This window comes from Pinus tabuliformis, chromosome Q, assembly GCF_031772625.1.
Source record: "Pinus tabuliformis cultivar Carrire ecotype Pingquan chromosome Q, CPIR1, whole genome shotgun sequence".
In the NCBI taxonomy this organism is placed as follows: domain Eukaryota; kingdom Viridiplantae; phylum Streptophyta; class Pinopsida; order Pinales; family Pinaceae; genus Pinus; species Pinus tabuliformis.
This window is the reverse complement of record NC_142296.1, coordinates 575,971,335-575,981,497: the sequence shown is the minus strand read 5'-3', so window position 1 is coordinate 575,981,497 and position 10,163 is coordinate 575,971,335.

Below are 10,163 nucleotides of genomic sequence, written 5' to 3'. Positions count from 1 at the left end.
TCCTCGAATAGATTTAACCATTTCTCTAAAATATTTACATATATTTAGCCTTCAAGTATTGGGATATCAAGGTTAAATTGTACCTTGAATAACGCTTCTCCTCCAAAACATAATTTCTTTAAGGGGACTTCGCTATTGTTCGAAGTTGTCAAAGGATCTAGGAAAAAATGTTCACCATCTCATTCGTTTGTTGTACGAGTGCTTCCCCAAGTAACAAATTGATAGGATCTCCCACTCTATCATATATATTTTCTTTCCCATGGTATGCTACTTGGGTTAGCAAGAGTGATTGTTCCCAAGTGAAGCTACATTAAGACCCAAATCTCTAGACCATGACATTGTTGAAGACATGCACCAAGAAATAACAAGGAGCATATTTCTCTCATACCACTAATTTGGGTTGTAAAAGGAGGGAAATTAAAGGTAGAAAAGTAAGTGAAACATAAACAATGAAATAAAATAAAAATCTTAGTGATATATTGAATACAAAACTTCTATTAATAAATGAAATAGAAGATATTATAGAACACAAACTGGCTAGAATGGTAATAGTTATCCTTGAATATATAGAGATGGAGTTTACTCACTTTCACAAAAGATATTAGAAGAGGCTAAAGTAATGGAATTTTAACATAAACAAATAAACTTAAAGTTTCATAAATCTAACCCTAGAAGATGAAACACCAAAAGGTTTGTTGATCCCGAGGTGGCTAGTTGGTACATCAACTTCCCAGGGGCACAAATTTTGCATACAATATTCGTTTGGGTCACAAAATTTTGTTAACAAAACTATATGAAGATTACAACTTTTGACTAGGCCCAAGGAATTCCATGACAATCCTTGGCCCTCTAAGTTTCCAAAAAACATCATTTAGGGACTCAAAATGGCCCTGGAAGATTGGGATCCAAAAATCATAGAAATCTACCAAGAAGATAAAGAACCATTGAGACACTTGAAGATGTGGGTGGTCATCAATCTCCACCTAGATCATGGTGAATGGTTGATGATGTGTTGTAGAATAAGTGCTTGGAGTAGAGGATTAAGATGTGATGGGTACAGTTAATAAAAGTAGGTATATAATCATCATCAGTTGTCATGCAAGAAAACTATCATGATATATATCCTATATTTGGATAAAACCCTATCAATTCCCATTTATACCAACTAATCTCACTTAAATAAGTTCATGTAGTGGGGGATTAATGTACTCTTATAATTCCATGGAATTCATACCTTGATCCAGACAAACTGGTAACTCTAGGTGGCAATAGTAGGAACTAACAATCATATCACTTGGGTTGTTTTATAACTAACGTGGTACTAGAGATATTGTTAGGCCAAAACATAATATTAATACAACATGATCATTGTTTTAAATATGTATTTGATGCTAGGAGACCATACTGATTGATATCCAATATATTGTAACTCACTACCTATTTGCAATTTACATTCCTTGGATCTTCCTATATTTTACATATTCCCTTGTGTGACCTCCAATTATGGAGGTTGGAATTTTTTTCCTCATGCTATAGGTTACCTTCACGTTCTCACTTTCTACATTTTATTCTTATACAAGCCACTTAAGCGCTCACATTTTGTATCAAAATTAATGTATAACCATCTTATCTTATCTTATCTATCTATGTAATTTGTGTCTTATATGTCTATGCTTCACATCTTTGTTGTCCATCCATTCCTCACTCTTTCTATGTCATGCAAGCCAACTTGTACCTACAAAAATATTACTAATTTTCTATCCTATCAATTGGATGACAATAATGTCATTTTGAATGGACAAGAATAAAACAAAGTAAATCAATCATTGAATTAGTAGGCATAATTAAGCTTCAAGATGAAAAAACCCACCAATGTGATGAATACTTTGTTGACATGGTAGTACCACATATTGGGCCATCGCGGTAGATCATGGGATACATGTGGCTCATGATGGGGCATTTGTGGGTCACAAGAGGGTGACATGTGTCCCCAACCACTCATTACATGTGCTTTGGTAGTATGAAAAACATAAGACTGAGTTATAATTCTGATGAATGTTGGAGCAACAAGGATAAAAAATATCAAACATTTGATAATTATTTTAGTAATTTTAAATTCTATGGTTTATTTATTCTATATCATCAAAGAAAATAATCTTATTTATACACCATGTGGAGGTGCAGTGACACTTATAGATATTTACAGCCCAAAATGACACCTTAAACCACTGCAAATGACCCCTTAAGGGTAGACTTTGTATATAACTAGGCATATAAGTACCATTTCCATTTTTTAGAATTTGGTATGAGTATTAGGGCCCCAAATGTGGTGAAGGGATAAAACATGAAAGTTAGGCTCTAGAGGAAGCCTTTAGTAATTCAAGGCCAATAAAGATGCCTTAAACAAACGCACATGACCTCATGATGATATTATGGGTTTATGATTTGGGATGTTAGTATAAATAGGTGGTTTTGTGCAATAAATATGTGTCTTGAGTCCCTATAAACAATCTAAAGAAGAAGGAGATGCCTTATTTCTTAAATAAATATTTGAGGAATCTAGAGGCATGAAAAATGCCTCAAATTACCACATTTGACTTCTAGAAGGTATCCTTGGCCTCTAAAAAGGCATGTTAATGCCCTCACAAGGTTTTGAGAATTATCATGTTAATTCCCAAGAATTAGATAAATTACAAGGATTATATGCATCCAGGGCCAAACATGACACCTCAAACCACTACACCTAACCTCTCAATGTTTTAGGCAACTTCTAAAGCTCAAAGATCATGAATGACACCTAAAAACACTGTAGATGATATTTGAAGGGGATATTTTGCCTTCAAGTTTTTATATGGGAATCATTATGTAATTCTAAGAAATAATTATGGGTCTTATGTCCTTGTACATGATCTAGTGAGGAAGCCCAGGCCTTAGTTACAGAAGGAATCTTCTCAACATTTAAGGGAATTCTAGCTCTCCAAATGGATATAGTAAGAATTATAAGGTTTTGAACATTAAGTAAGAGGCCATAGACCTTAAATATGGTTAAGGGAAGAAACCTAAGATTTAATTCATAAAGAAAGCTTCTAAAATTTTAAGCTAAGAATGATGTCCCTTAAACAAAAAAATTGACCTCTCAATGACATCCATTGAATGTAACTCAATATGTAGGTACCACTACAATTTTGAACACTAGGTATGGATATTGAGACCCTAAGCATGGTTAAGTGATGAAACATGAATCTTATGCCCTAAAGGAAGCTTATATCCATGCAAGGCTACTTATGATGCCTTGAACAACCACACATGGTATCCTAAGAATATGTTAGCCTATGGTTGGGAATGTTAGTCAATCTAGGTTGTTTTAAATAGTAGGAATGTTACCTAAGGTCAAGGATACAATCTAGGGAAGAAGTCACATTCCTTAGGACCTAAATAAATATTTTAGGAATTTAGAACAATGATAAATACCTTGAAGCCCCACAAATGACCTCTAGATGGTATTCTTGGGCTCTAAGAAAGGAGTTTTATGCCATCACAAGGTTTTTGTCATTAAGTATGGGTCTCATGACCTTGATATAGCCAAGGGGGGAACCCAAGCATTAACCAATGTACAAATCTTGTATGCATCCAAGGCCAAAATGATGCCTCAAACCGCTACACTTGATCTCTTAAGATTTTAACATTCTTTTAGGGATCAATAGTCACATATGATACCTCAAAATACCATAGATGACCTCTTGAGAGGATCTTTGGCTTCTAAGTGTAAATATGATAATCATTGGGATATTTTGAATAGTGGTTATCGATCTTGGATCCTTGGACATGATTGAAAGAGGAAGCTTGGGTATTACATCTTAAAGGAAGCTTCTAGGAATCTATGACCGATAATGACATGTTGGATCACCGTGAAGAACCTTTCCAAGGTGTCCTCAGTCTCCAAATGGGGATAATAAACATTATGAGATTTTGAACATTAACTATGAGTATTTAGACCCTAGATATAATTAGGGGAATAAATCAAAGTGTTAGGCCCAAAGGAAGCTTCTAGGATTTTGGCACTTAGAATAAGACTTTGAACCACCATAAATAACCTTTCAAGGGAATCCTTTGCCTCTAAATATGTATATAGGTACCATTATCATATTTCAGTATGTATGGGTCTCGAGGTGATAAATATGATCAAGGGAAGATGCATGAACCTTAGGTGAAAATATGGTAGGTTATCTAGATTTTCAGTTATTGTAATAAGAACATGTATGCACTTGATGTATGTGCATGCTTTAGGAATGCACAAACATTGTAGAATGCATGCATTCTCGTACTTAGAAATATATGTGCATTATAGAGCATGTGGACAGTGAAGCATGTTCACACTCTTACTTAGGAACACATGAAAGTTCTAGAGAACACACATTCTCCCACTTAGGATCACATGCACACTCTAAAACCTGCGCATACTTTCTAAAAATTCTAGGTTGTAAAAAGTGCATGGTAGCTTGACGATCACCAAAGCCATCTGAGTATGAACGTGGACATGATTCTATGTGCTTTCATTCTTAAGAATCTCGTTACTATGTTTTCAACCATCAACTTCATGTGTGTGTGTGTCTACATATGTACATACGTATATATATATATATATATATATATTAAGTAAAAACTCTCTCATGCTTCAAAGATTTTAATAGTAATCCTCCGAGTATGAGGGAGATGTGTAATTCCTTCCATGCTTAACATTGATTATATATAGATATAGATGTATATGTATATCTATATATATATATATATATATATATATATATATATATATATATATATATATATATATATATATATATATATTACCATGTGTTAGTTTCATCTTAAGCCTATAAGGAATTTTCACATATCCCTCATATCGAGCAGTAGACCATTGGAATGTTTTAATGATAACATACATAGATACATACATATATACATAACAAATGTAGATCCATATTGAAACAACAAATATACCATTCCCAAAGAGGGATAACTCCCTAAAGGTTGAAGCCTTTTGAAATTGATTTTTTTTGAGAAAATGTGAAAATCTCAAAAGATTTCATCCTGTACTTATCACTGCTACAAGACCCTCCAAAATTTTGCTACATTTGAATTTTGGAACCTACCATCATTGTCGAATATAGATTTTATTTGATCACCAATTGTCATTTCATGTTATTCTATGTGTTTCAAATGCCTTGGAATGGTCTCAAGTGTCATTTCATTGATGATGACAACTTTTAATGCATTTCGTGGTCATAACATCTTTTTTGTCGCAAAATGAAACTTTTTGGGTCACAGTCACACACACTACACTCGTTACAATTAGCGAATGTGTATAAAGTGGACTTTTGATGTATATTCATCATTTATCAATTTTATATAAGTTTTGTTGATGAGTTGGTATGTGTCACACGCGGTTTTATTTCCAAAATCATCCTGTTCATCGCTCGCCTCATATTCCATACTTAGACAAATATTTGGTTTCAAGGTGAACACATTAAGGTTAGAGTGCATGAGCACACTTTGAAGCATTGATGGGGAATCCCTCATTTTCAGAAGTGCAAAATGCACCCTCCAAGGCTGCAAGGTACACTTATTAACCCTTTGCCCCTTCCTCACTCTGAACTCTTCCCTCATAGAGACTAAGTATTCCTTTAGTGCACTCCTTTGACTCGAATAAGTACGCCCTCCTTGACTGCAAATGTGCACCCTGAAGGCCCTAATATCCTCCCTTAAACATTCTCTAATGTGACATGCACCCTCTTGGACCCTTTGATCACATGAGCACACTCCGAAGGTATGAAGCCTCCACCTTCAGCTTTCAAGTGCATGAGCACACCCTGAAGGCTTGAAGCCTTCTTCCATCAACCTTCAGGAGTGTACCCTACACCCTCCATCGGTCCTTTGAGTGCACATCACACTTGGGAAGTATGAATCCTCCTCCTTCCTCCTTTAGACTTGAATCATGTGCCCTGCCTTGACTTCGTCCCTCTCTTGAGTGCATGAGCACATGTCAAAACTCAAAAACCTCCCCCCTTTAGCCCTTCAGCCTTTCAAAGTGTGCCCATGCACCCTAAATCCCCTTTTGTCCCTATTGAGCACACCAGAAAGGCATGAACATAAAATATGCATATACCATGGTAGAATAGGATATTTTTAGGTTGGAAGTTGCTTGTCATGAGTGATTACAGATGCAGGTATTCTAGAAACAACATGGAAAGCACACATGAGGAAGATCGGGAAAGAAGAACAAACAAAGGAAGCTCGAAAAGAATGAAGAACACACTTGAATCTTGATTATCAAAGCATGTCGAAGACTCAATTTGATCAAACACCCTTTGGAGGGTAGAGGACATAAATGATTGAAGTTTCCTAAAAAAATGAAGATATAGTTGGCAGCCATGTCACCATTGGAGAAATTCCATGTAATTAGTCACTATTAGTCTCAGTCATCCAAGATAGTGACATGTCAAGTCTCATCATATGATGATGTGGAAGTCATGATGTATTGTTGTAATCATTGTAAATACAAATAAGTGGAAAACCAAGAGTCATGTATGAAATAAAGTGTCATGGAACTCAAAACGACATGTAATACCAAAAGTCATATGCAATTCCAAAATTCATTTGGAATTCCAAAGGTTGTAGAAGTCCAAAGGTCACTAGAAATTAGAAAGTCAAGAGTCATGAGGATGTGAAAGGTCATTCCTTAGTTATAAATAGATCCTCATTCCCCATGTAAAGGAATTTTAACCTTGGCTTCTCCCACGAGGCATTAGAGAGATAGAGTTAGTACTTTTTGAGAGTAAGAAATGGCTCTAACTCTCCATTACTGGAGCTAGTGGTGTTCATTGTATTTATGTATGTTGGGAATTTTTCTTAATATTGAAGCCTTCAAAACCAACACGTTTTCACACATGGATTGTGAATGTTTCTAAGACTATTATTTAAATGTTTATGGTTCATGTTTTCTTTCAACATTACTAGATTAATTGAACTATTTTGGTAACTTCAATGCTTCTTGTTAAAAATGTGTTGTTATGTTTATAATGATCGTCGCATCCTTGTGAACTGTTTCGCTTGATGTTAGGCGAACCTTATATTTTACGAATGTCTCATTTAGGTTAGTACTATTAATTTTTTCTTAGAGGTTCACTTCATTTTTCCATCCACATTAAGAGAACCTTGATACATCTATAATTGAACATCCATAAGGCACACTAGCTGTCTTATTCAGAAAGACATTTTCACTTCTCTCTCATTCCAACAACCAAAATCCAAGAGATATCTTTAAGTAAACGATAGCAAGGCCATATTCCAGATGGGAATCCTACACCAAATAATGTAAGGCCTAATTAGTACCTTATATTGGGGAGATCCCCTATATGTTGGCGGTTTCCAGCGTCATCAACATTTTGGTGCGAGAAGGAGGGATACTATTTTTTTATGGTTGATAACTCCACACAGCAAAATAATTATTCCTTCATAAAAGGTAGTGCAATTATGAGCATGATTTTGATTCTTGAAGTAGGAGGATATTTGCAGTCTAGCAGGGAACCAACTTACGAGATTAATTACGAGAAAATATGGGCAATTTGACCTATAATCCGCTGGTTCGCAAAGGTTATCAGATTAATTCCTAGAGCGTAGAATCTTCCACATCTCTAAAGAAGAAAAAGACAACTGGTATCGGTATCTTGGTTTATATAGTGGAGTATGTTGTCTTTTCCACTCTTGAGGAGTTGGAAAAATCTGCAAACAATATAGAACATCAAGATCATCTTCCACCCATTAAAAAAGGATACGAGTACGACACAATTGTTCTTTCTCACAACCTTTTCGACAGATTAGATGGTTAAGATTCCTCAGATTCTAATAAGGATGAAGAACACAGAGAATAGAACATGACAGACCAATATTTGGATTAGATGGCCCAAGGGCCTCTTTCTCTTCTGGACAATTTACATAAGATGCCAAGACATCCAAAATTTTTTCTTTCAAAGTATGATCTACATAAGAAGACGAAGGCAGAATATCACCTCAATGATTTTTACATGCATCTACGAATGTTGGAGGTGAGGTATGATGATGTTTCCTGCAAATCGTTCCCTTATACATTAGAAGGAAAAGCAACAACATGGTACTACAACCTACCTGTCAATTCAATCCACACTTTGAGGGAGTTTACAAATTTATTTCTAGAGAAGTTTGCTGAGGACAAGGCTCCCGCCATGTTACTCAAGGAGATCAGAAACATTAAGATGAGGGAGAAATATTTTAATAAAAAATTCAATCGTATATTCAATAAGCTTCCCCTATGCACATAACCATATGATTTGATTATTGTTGATTATTACACAACTTCCTTGCCCACCAACATTTCCCAATTTGTGAAAATAGCCACAAAGGCAACATTGGCATTAAATTTCATAGAAGTGATTACCATTGAGAAGGAGTTGTGCGTGATTGGAGTTATTGCAAATGATGAAGAATCAAAGGACTCCAAAGAAACTAGTAGGAAGTCGCAACCTTATTATAGTAATGCTAAAGAAAAGGAGTCATCAGACATCGAAAGCTTGACCAGGATGGTGAAGAAACTCACCAGGATCATGAAGAAAAGGTCAAGTGAGACTTCCACTAGAAGCAAGCTTCCCAAGTCCTTTCCTTTTGGAAGGAATAATAGTAACGACAACAATCAACCCACCAAGTCTACACAGAGCTCGAATGTTGTGATGAATATAGAAAGTATTGGCATGGATAATTACTATTCTTTCCATCAAAAATATCATTTATAAAATACATGCCCTTAGTGGAATCACAACATGAACGCTTTTTTTGCACACACTATAGATACTCTATTAGAATATGAGAAAACATAACAAATAGAAGAAACACAAGAACCTGTGACAGCTGAAAAAGGTAAAAGTGTTGGACATGTAGTGAATTCATATCATTGTATCTATAATGATGAAAATAAGATTGATGAAAAAATACCATAGAATGAGGCCCCCCTTAAAAGAAAACTGGTCAATACATTTTAAGGAGAAAAGGGCCCATCTCTGAATAAGAATTGATAAGACAAAAGTTGAAAGAGTAATTGCTAAGAAGAATCTCACCACCCATAATCCCTGCTTAAAATGCACAAAGTAGGTCTGGAGATGCAACTACGTCCAAGAACACTTCCTCAAATAGTAAGGGTAAGTCCAACACTCCGGAAGTGTCGAATAAAGCCACTCCTCCAAACACTTTACGATTACCTGTTATTGGTGAAAGAATTGACTATAACATATTGGAAGATATGAAGAATATGCAAGCCAATATTTCTGTCTATGCTCTCACAAAGATTGCAACCCAACATGAACTTATTGTCCAGACCTTTACATAACCTTCGATAGGTGATAAAGCTTCCTCTTCCCAAAAGGTGTCAGGTAACTCTTCCAGCTACCTTGAACTTGTAGTGAATGCTTTAACAACAGAAGCTAACACTCTCTACCCTCTATTTTTATTAACGTTTGAAATTTTCAATTACAATTTCCATAATTGTTTAGTCGATTTGGTTCATTTGTAAATGTATTTCCATTATCTATAGCAAATAAAATATATGAAGAATGTGAGAAAACTGATGCACAAATTATTTAGCTGAACAAGTCTCTTGTCCAGGCCATTGATAAGTGAGCTTAAGAATGTGATTATCAGATTATCAAAAGATGATCGATTTCACCAATGTATAAATATTATAATTGTGGACATACTAAAATCCTATGTCGTTTTTCTTAGCAGAGACTGGTCTAGCAAATTGCAAGGGTATTTTGTAATGAACTGGTCACATTTGTAGCTTCCATATAAGGGCAGGAATAACAATATTCGAGTGAACAGTGAGACATGCATAAAATGTTGGCATTATGATTCAAGTGTTGTCCTTGATGGCAACTCACTCAGAGGTTGGTACAGTTGCTCAGAGGTTGGTACAGGTGATGGCACTTAATCAGAAGACAGATCTTAGTACAGCAGGCCAAGAAAGTTCATACACGCAGGTTCATTAAGCCCAAGTCGCGTGTACACGCAGGTTGGCTTCAGTAAAAGAGCGTGTATGTGAAAACGTACCTTTGGTCCATGGCGGTTAGTCCTTGGAAGTT